Genomic DNA, 10,292 nt, shown 5'->3' on the forward strand with positions numbered 1-10,292 from the left:
TGTTCGAACAACTGCCTCTTGGTGCAGGTACAGATTCCTAATGAGCACAATTAAGTGTTCCGGAATACTCATACTTCACAATGTAATTAATTCATGGCTTGTCATGATCCACACAATCGAAAACCTTCGTGTCATCAATAAAGCACAGGTAAACATCTTTGTGATAGTCTCTGCTTTCAGCCAAGATCCATCGGACATCAGCAATGATATCCCTCATTCCACGTCCTTTTCTGAATCAGGCTTTAACCTCTGGAAGTTCTCTGTCAATGTATACTTGCAGTTGTTTCTGCATTACCTTTAGTAAAACTTTACTCACATGGAATATCAAAGAGATCGTCCGATGAGTTCCACATTCCATTGGGTCACCTCTCTTTGAAATGGGTACAAATACAGATCTCTTCCAATCAGTTGGCCAGAGAGTTGTCTTCCAAATTTCTTGGCAGAGATGAGTGAGTGCCTCCAGTGCTGCCTCACTTTTCTGCCTCACTCATCAATAGTCTTGCAAAATTCTATTATGTGATCTCCAACATAATTTCTATCACCAAGGCCACATTTTCCAGCTACAAATCCTCCCTCTTTGTTTCCAACTTTCCCATTACAGTCACCAGGAATTATCAATGCATCTTGATTGCACTTTTATCAATTTCAGACTGAATTAGCTGGTAGAATTCTTCAATTTCTTCATCATTGATTTTGGTAGTTGGTGTGTACATTTGAACAGTAGTTGTTTTAACTGGTCTGCTTTGTGGGCATATAGCTATTATCATATCATAGAAAGCATTGTACTTCAAAATAGATTTGAAATTTTCTTTTTGATGATGAATGCATTGCCAGTCCATTTCAACTCATTAATGCCTAGTATATCCATCAGGAACTTTTTAAATTGTTGAGGAGCAGAGATGTCAGCTTAAGGACTAAGGTGTGCCTGACCCAAGCCATGGTATTTTCAGTAACCTCATATGGATGCTAAAGCTGGACAGTGAATAAGGAAGACTTTGGAAGAATTGATGCCTTTGAGTTGTGGTGTTGAAGAAGAGTACTAAAAGTGCCATGGACTGCCAAAAGAACCAATAGATCTATTTTGGAAGAAATGCAGTCAGAGTGCTCCTTGGAGGCCAGGATGGCTAAGCTTCGTCTCTAGTAATTTGGACATATTGTCAGGAGAGAACAGTCGCTGGAGAAGGATGTCATTCTGGGTAAGATGGAGGGTCAGAGGAAAAGAGGAAGACCCCCAACGAGATGGATTGGCCAGGTGGCATCATTGATGGTGTCAAGTGTGGCAGCAGTGGTGGGGTTGGCCCAGGATCATTGTTTCGTTCTGTTGTGCATGGGGTCACTATGAGTTGGTTCCGACTCGATGGCACCTGACAACAACAACAACATAGCCATCTTTATGCATTCCATTTCAATTTTGATGACTTCCAATTTTTCTAGATTCATTTTTTGTACATTTCACATTCTTACTATTAATATATGTTTGCAGCTGTTTCTTCTCATTTTCAATCATTTCCCAACAGCAAATGAAGATCCCAAATGTTTTGCTCCATCCATGTCATAAAGATCAACTCAAGTGTGAAGAGGCAGCTATTTCCCAATCGTCTTTTGAGTGCCTTCCAATCTCAGGGCCTCTTCTTCTGGCCCTGGGTCAGACAAAGCTCTGCTGCCACTCATCAAGTTTCCAGTGACCAATCAATCACTCAGCAGTAGAACACCTATTGCTTCTTGATAGTCTGTCTCACTCTAGAAACTCGGCTGAAAAAGGTCTAGTATGGATGACTCTGCTGGTATTTGAAATACTGGGCACCTAACTTCCAGCATCATAGCAACACACAAGCCACCACAGTACTACAAACTAATAAACAAACAGATAAGTGATGACTGTACTTTAGGACTCAGTAATTACACTTCAAAATTGATACCAATACATATGTCGATGTCCAAAGGATGTTGAAAGTAGAGAAAGAACTTTCCACAAAACTGACACAGAAAGAAATCCTTACACTAGACCTTGTTGTTGTTGTTAAGTTCCGTCGAGTCGGTATCTACCCATAGAGACCCTGAACAGGGTTTCTGAGGCTGTAAATCTTTACGGGAGCAGAAAGCCTCATCTTTCACCCACGGAGCAGCTGGTAGTTTCAAACTGCTGACCTTGCGGTTCTCAGCCCAATTTGTAACCACTACGCTACACTAGACCTAGCACCCTAAATTTGGATTTCTGGTCCCCAAAACCATGAGAATTTAAATTTTTGTTTGTTAAAGCCATTCACTTGCGGTATTTCTGCTATAGTAGCCCTAGATAATGAAGACACTATCTCAACATTTTTTACATATGTGACACAGAGACATTAAGTACATTCATCATGCTGTGCGGCCATTACTACCATCCATCTCCAAACTTTTCCATCACATTTGAAACTTTTTATTGTGATTTGGGTGAATGTTTACAGAGCAAATTGGTGTTCCATTCAACAATTCCTACTCATGTTGATTTATGACATTGGCTGCAACCCCACGATGTAATAGCACTCTTCCCACTTCCTGCTAAGTAGGCTAATTGTTTTGATTCTCTTCCTTTTCTTTGCTCCAGAGGGGAGTGGTCTCTCAACTTTTCCATCACTCTTGTGTGTGTGTGTGTGTGTGTGTGTGTGTGAATTGGGGGAAGGTTTACAGAGCAGGTCATTAGTTTTCCTTCAGCAATTCACTTACCTGTTGTTTCACCTCACTGATTGCAATCCCCTCCGTGTACCATCACTTGTCCCACGTCTTCCCTAGGTTTCTTGTTTCCATTCCTCTTTCTTTCCTGGCCCTTATGAACTTTACCCTTGGATAAATGCTGTCCATTTTATCTCAAATGGTTGATTGTTGTGAGGTGTGCATACCTCACTAGACTTATTGTTGCTCTTATAGACCTGTCTAGTATTTGGCTGGAAATTGAGTCATGGGGTGAATTCAGTTCCAGACCTGAAGGGTGACTAAGGGTCATAAGCTTGAGGTTTCATCAGTCTGTATCTGACTAATAGATGTGATCTTTTCATGAGTTTGAATTTTGTTCCACGTTTTTCTCTCACTCTATCCAGAACCTTTCAACACAATCTCTTCCAGAGAAGTTGATAGTGGTAGCCAGGCACCATCTAGTTCTTCTGATCTCAGAATCATAGAGACTGATATTTACATGATCCATCAGCCCATTCAATTAATAGTTTCTATATATTCAGTTTTCATCACTCTTCTTTTCTCCAAACAAGGAGAGAGCAATAATTGCATCTTCTAAGGCCGCAGGCATTATTCAAGACAGTAAGATATAAAACATAGTCTTTGTGGGCTTTTCAAGCACTCAATGTCCCCTAACTAATGACTTCAGCTTTTTCCCCTTTTTCCCATTCCTGGAAACCACAAATAAAACTGGATCCTCTTTTTTGTAGTGGGTGGGTAAGTTAGCACTGAAGTTTCAAATTCCTTACTTGCAAAACTGAAGAACAAAAACTTATCTCATAATGAACAAACAAAGGGGAAAATGTAGAAATGTCTTTTGACACATCAAAACTTTATAGAATGTGAAATATAAATAAGATTCAAGACTTAGTTTTCTATGAGTTTAAGCAAGTTAGACTGTGGAAATTGGTGTTTCCCATTATAAAATTAGACAGTTGGTTTTGGTTATTTTTTAAGGGCTTTCCAAAGACTAAAGTTTCTATGATTCTATAATTCTAGCTTTGAATGTCAAGGTCTCTTAATAGATTAATTTTCTCTTCCCATTACAGAAAGTTAAACAAATCATCCAATGCACAAAGAGATTGCCTATTTAAGTAATTCAATCATGAATCCTTTATAATTTTCTGTCCTGTAATAATCTCCCTTGATATGAATAATTGCCCATATTTATGTGATTTCATACTATGGTGTGTACATTTCCACTAGGAAGTCTTGTGTTTATTGCACTGCTCTGAGATGCAGGGCTTCCCTATATCATCTCTCATCAGATCAGTCCTGCAGGGAAAGGGTGGGTATTGTTAATAACCAAATGGTCACTTGGTCTCCATTTGACAGATGCCCCGTGTGGTTGTGAAAAGCTCTCCACTGTAATATGTACTCTGCAAATTGGTGTCTTGCTGGCAACAAGACGTAGCCTTCTGAGTAGCTTTTGTATGGTCAGCTTGAAATGGGATCTGCTCTAAAACAAGGAGATTGCAGGGAAGGAAGCTAAATACTGGATGAAAATTAAGACTTGCACTTGGGTGGAGAGAATGAGGAAGCTCAGGAACTAGAAGTGAGAAGTACAAAGAGAGCTAAATGGAGAACCAGTAGAGGTATCCCAGTTATAGTCCACATGCTCTCATTATGACAGGTACTTTCATATAGTATATTCCATGGTGGTTGGTGGTGGTTATGTGCCGTGGAATCGGTACAGGGTTTCTGAGGCTGTAAATCTTTATGGGAGCAGAGAGCCTCATCTTTCTCCCATAAAACAGCTGGTAGTTTCGAACTGCTGCTGACCTTGCAGTTCACAGCCTGATCTGTAACCACTATGCTACCAGAGCTCCTTATATAGTCCATGTTATCCTCACATTAATCCTTTAGTCAGGTTCAGAGAGATCGAAATGACTTCTCTGAGATCACACAACGGATGAGAAGGCTAGATACTAGATACTAGAGCTAGTGTTATCACTTTCTTTTTTGTAGCAATTTTCAAGTCAAATGAAGCATAAATTTGATGTGACTTAAACTGAAAGCCATAATATATAGGCATTAGGACTTTGACTGTAGCAAACCCCCACATTTCTGCCTAAACTGGGATACAGATGTAGAAAAGAAGATGACCATAAATAAGCCTTGTTATATACTGTAACAGTTATAATATACAAACTATAAAACTATCAGAAAATCATTAAGTCAATCCTGACTCTTAGCAATCCTACAGGACAGAGTAGAACTGCTCCTTAAAGTTTTTAAGGACAGAGAGTGTTATGAGCACAGACAGCTTCATCTTCCTCCCATGAAGCAACTTACAGCATAATGGAGTCCCTGGGTGGTGCACATAGTTAACACACTTGACTACTAACCAGAAGATTGGAAATTGAAGTTCCAGAAGTGCCTTGGAAAAATTAGCCATTGAGGGAGACCAAAGACCGTACAACTGTAGGAGCATGGCTAAGCCTTGTGGGGTGCGCCTGAGCGGGGAGGCCTGAAAACAGGTGGATGTCTTCAGGCAAAATCTCTTCCAGGAGGCTGAGGAATTCCTCTCCAGATTCTTGCCACAGAAGATCATATACCTGAACCAGCTTTTGAAAGAGGACTCCTTCAATGTAGCTGACCTGACATCCCTCTGGGTCCCACTGGATATCCCTCTCCCAGATCCCCTACCCAAGGATGATGAGATGGAAACAGATAAGCAGGAGAAGAAAGAAGCCCCTAAATGTGGCTTTCTCCCTGGAAATGAGAAGGTGCTGGCCCTGCTTGCCCTAGTTAAACCAGAAGTCTGGACTCTAAAAGAGAAATGCATTCTGGTGATCACATGGATCCAGCATCTAATCCCCAAGATTGAGGATGGAAATGATTTTGGGGTGGCAATCCAGGAGAAAGTGCTGGAGATAGTGAATGCAGTCAAGACCAAAGTGGAAGCCTTCCAGACAATCATTTCCAAGTACTTCTCAGAACGTGGTGACGCAGTGGCCAAGGCCTCCAAGGAGACCCATGTGATGGATTACCCGGGCCCTGGTGCATGAGCGAGATGAGGCGGCCTATAGGGATCTTAGGGCCATAGTGCTGGACCTGAGGACCTTCTATGCTGAACTTTATCATATCATCATCAGCAACCTGGAGAAAATTGTCAATCCAAAGGGTGAAGAGAAGCCATCTATGTACTGAACCCAGGACTAGAAGGGAATAAATGACCTGTACTCAGTGTCAAAAAAAAAAAAAAAAATTAGCCATTGAAAACCCTATAAAGCTGTTCTACTCTGATGAACATTGGGTCCCCATGAGTTGGAGTCAACTTGATGCAACCTGGTGTTTTGGGTGTACTGGCTTCTTGTTGTTAGGTGCCATGGAGTTGATTCCAATCCATAGTGACACTATGCATACAGAACGAAACGCTTCCCAGTCCCACACCAACCCCACAATCATTATGCTTGAGTCTGTTGTTGCTGTCAGTCCACCTTGTTGGGGGGTCTTCCTATTTTTCACTGATCCTTCACTTTACCAAGCATGATATTCTCCAGGGACTGGTCCCGTCTGACATGTCCGAAGTATGAGAGACAAAGTCTCACCATCCATGTTTCTAAGGAGTATTCTTCCAAGACATATGTGTTTGTTCTTCTAGCAGCATATAGTACTTGCAATAATCTTAGCCAACATCATATTTCAAATGCATCAATTCTTCTAATGTCTTTCATTTTTGTTATCCAACTTTCAGGTACATATGAGGTGATTGAAAATACTATGGCTTAGGTTGGGCACACCTTAGCTCTCAAACTGACATTTTTCTCTTAAACATATTAAAGAGGTCTTGGGTAGCAGATTTGCCTAATGCAATAAGTTATTTGATTTCTTGACTGCTGCTTCCATGAGCTTTTGTTGGAAGATCCAAGCAAATTGAAGTCTTTGACAACTTCAATCTTTTCACCATTTGTCATGATGTTACTTATTGGTCCAGTTGTGAGGATTTTCATTTTCTTCACCTGGGGGCTATCCATACTCAAGGCTGTAGTCGTTGACCTTCATCAGTAAATATTTCAAGTCCATTTCATTTTGAGCAAGTAAGGTTGTGTCATCTGCATACTATAGGTTGAAACAATCTTCCTCCTATTCTAATGCCGTGTGCTTCCTCATATAATCTAGATTCTTGAATTATTTGCTCAGCATACAAATTGACTAAGTATGGTAAAAGGATACAACGATGATGCATACCTTTCCTGATGTAAAACCATTTAGCATTCCCTTGTTCTGTTTGAAGGACTGCCTCTTGGTCTATGTACAGGTTCCTCATAAACACAAAGTGTTCTGAAATTCCTGTTGTTGACACAGTTATCCATAGTTTGTTAAATGCCTTTGCAAAGTCAATAGGCACAAGTAAATATCTTTCTGGCATTCTCTGCTTTCAACCAAGATCCATCTGATGTCAGCTATGATATCTCTTGCTCTGTATCCTCCTCTGTATCAATCTTGAAGTTCTAGCAGCTCCCTGTTGTTGTAGTACTGCAATTGTTTTTTAATTATCTTCATTAAAATTTTACTTGCATGTGATATTAATGATATTGTTTAATGATTTCTGCATTCTGCTGGATCATCTTTCTTTGAAATGGGCAGAACTATGGATCTCTTCCAATTGGTTGGCCAGTTAGGTGTCTTTCAAATTTCTTGGCATAGATGAGTAAGCGTCTCCAGTGCTGAGTTTATTAAAATATGTCGATGGAATTCTGTCAAGTCCTGGAGCCTTGTTTTTTGCCAATGCTTTCAGTGCAGCTTGGACTTTTCCCCTTAATATCATTGGTTTTTGAGCATATGTTACTTCTTCAAATGGTTGGGTATCAACCAATTCTTTTTTGTATAGTAACTGCGCATTCCTTCCATCTTCTTTTTTTTAAAACTTTTTATTGTGACTTGAGTGAAGGCTTGCAGACTATATCATTAGTTTTACATTCAACAAATCATACACTTGGTTTCATCTCAATAATTGCAACCCCATCCATGTAACTACAGTTTTTCCCTTCCTCCTTTGGTTCTTATTTCTACTCCATCTTCCTTCCCACCACTTCTCAACTTTGTCCTTAGGTAAATGTTGCCCTTGTGATCTTGAATGGTTGATCATTCCATCGCGAATAAGTCTTACTAGCATTGCTGTTCTCTCTTTACATCTATCTGCTAAAAATTAGATCACGAGGGTGAGTTCCTTTCCAGACCTGAAGGGTGGTCAAAGGCCATAGTCACAGGTTCCTCCAGTCTTTTCCTGATGAGTAAGCCTAGTATTTTTCATAATTTCAAGTTTTTATCCACATTTTCTCTCACTTGATCTGGGGCCTTCTAATGTGATCCCGTCAAGAGCAGTTAGTAATAGTCAGGTACCACCATCTACTTCAGCTCTCAGAGTTGTAGTGAATGGTGGTCACATGGTCCACTAGTCCATTGGACCCATTGATTCCAAACATCTTCAAATTTGTATCACTCTTCTTCCTTCCACATATGGAGAGACCAGTAGATGCACCTTAGATGATCACTCATGAGCTTTTAAGATTGCTACTCACCAAAGTAGGATGTTGAACATGGTCTTTGTCCTTCCATCTTCTTTTGATGCTTCCTGCATCATTCAGTATTTTGCCCATAGAATCTGTCACTATTACAACTTGAGGCTTAATTTTTTTCTTCACTTCTATCAGCTGTATAAAGGCTGAGTCGGTTCCTTTCCTTTTAGTTTTCTAACTCCAGGTCTTTCACATTTCTTTATACTACTTTATTTTGTCTTCTACAGCTGCCCTTTGAAATTTTCTGTTCAGCTCTTTTACTTCCTCATTTCTTCCAGTGTCTTTAACTACTCCTACGCTCAGTAGTGACTTAGTAGTAAGGAAAGTTCTTGCTTGGACTGATGTAAGAAAAGGAAGAGAAAAACCAGGAGGAGAAGGGAAACCATGAAATAAACAAGAAGGAGTGGGGAGAGGAGACAAAGAGGAGGTCAATTGATTATTTCCAGTTGGAAACAAATGAGCTAAGACTGGAATGGATTAATTCTTTGATAGCTGCTACCTAGATTCATCTCCAAATGTGATTGTCCTTGAGCTCTGTGGCTTTTGTAAGTCACAAAAAGGACTCCTGTGTGCAGTGGATCCTGGTATTGAAGGCTGGTCTTCCATACATGTTACGAGATTGGCCTCATTACCAAAGAAGAAGAAGTCAGGAGGATAAAAGAAGCAAGTCTAAGTTGTTATGGCATCGAATCCCAAAGAAGTTCCACATTTCTGTAGAAGATGGCAATGATTGTGCTAAGTGGAAAAAAAAAACACAAAAAAACAAAACAACTTTTCTAAGTGGTGAACTTCATGTCCTGAAACACTCTGAGTTCCTCTTTCCACAGACCCAAGATCAGTGTTCCTCATGGAGGCTGCTGTGTGTGTAAAGAAGTTTGATCATCTCAGAATAATTTTAACCTTCTAAATCACTTGATCTAACCCACTAAGATTTCCAGTTTTCACATTTAAAGTAAAAAATGGATTTATTTTCCCCCTCAGACCTTGAAATCATGAACTATTTGGTAACTTAGAATATTTGTAGCAATAAACACCATCAATAGTTGATATGTGAGAAGCAAAATGAATCACCTCTCCCTTTCCACACACCCACATTCACTCACACCATCTAGTGCATGAAACAGACCTGAAGGTGGACTTAGGCTGTGCGTCATCATGCCATTCTTATCTTGAGAAGGAAATTTCCAAGCAGGCTTTTTTTATTCTTGTCGCATCTAATTACAGAACATCAGAACACCAGACTGTCCAGAGGTGAACTGAATTATTGAAAAAATAATAATAACTGCAAAGAAGGCACAGAAAGCTATTATGTGTGTGCATAATAGATTCACCAAACTTAGGGTGATGAGAAAGCATTTAATTCAGAAGACAAATGTCGCATTTCATAGCCCTTGGAAAAATTGCTGTTTTTGCTCTAAAACTTCTGCAAGGTTTGGTAATTATGTTAGACAAAGGCCAAAAGCAGAGAACAGAGTGCAGGCTTTCTAAATGAAGATATGTTTATCCAGGTCAAAGTTTAAACAATTTATCTACTGAAACACTCACATACTTCCGTATGAAAGATGGTTTATTGTTTTCTACAAAAATTGTCCCAGCACTTTAGCAGAAGGAGAGGTCTAGAGTACATAGACTGTTACATGACCAATGAGCAACAGTGAAGTCAGGGCAGGGAAGAAGGGATGGGATAACTGGCAGGATCCAATCTGGGTCACCTGACTCTTGGTCCAGCATTCTGTCCTTTAAACTGCAATCATTTCTGAGACATTATTAAAAATATTGAAAATTTCTTTGTCACCAATAGAAACTAAATTTTAAACCCATGGACCAATGTAAGGAAAACATGCTATCTGTGTATTCCAGATGAATATTTAATCCTTAGATCAAGTTTAATATTGAATGAAGATTTCTTACACTTAAAAATGGAGGAAGTGGGAACTTGGTGCATTCATTTATAAGTTTCAATCTTCTGCTTTAAAATGCATCGTGAATCTAATGCAAGGAGGATTTCGATATTCCATGTTTTTGTTCACTAAATATTTTAGTATCTTCCTGAAT

General features: G+C 39.6%; 1 pseudogene; it reads left to right on the forward strand.

The window, feature by feature from the left end:
• The first annotated feature begins 5,144 nt into the window (after positions 1–5,144).
• On the forward strand, positions 5,145–5,865 carry LOC102838318 (annotated as a pseudogene).
• The last annotated feature ends 4,427 nt before the right edge of the window (positions 5,866–10,292 follow it).

The sequence above is a fragment of the Chrysochloris asiatica genome, unplaced genomic scaffold (assembly GCF_000296735.1).
Source record: "Chrysochloris asiatica unplaced genomic scaffold, ChrAsi1.0 scaffold00339, whole genome shotgun sequence".
Lineage (NCBI taxonomy): Eukaryota > Metazoa > Chordata > Mammalia > Afrosoricida > Chrysochloridae > Chrysochloris > Chrysochloris asiatica.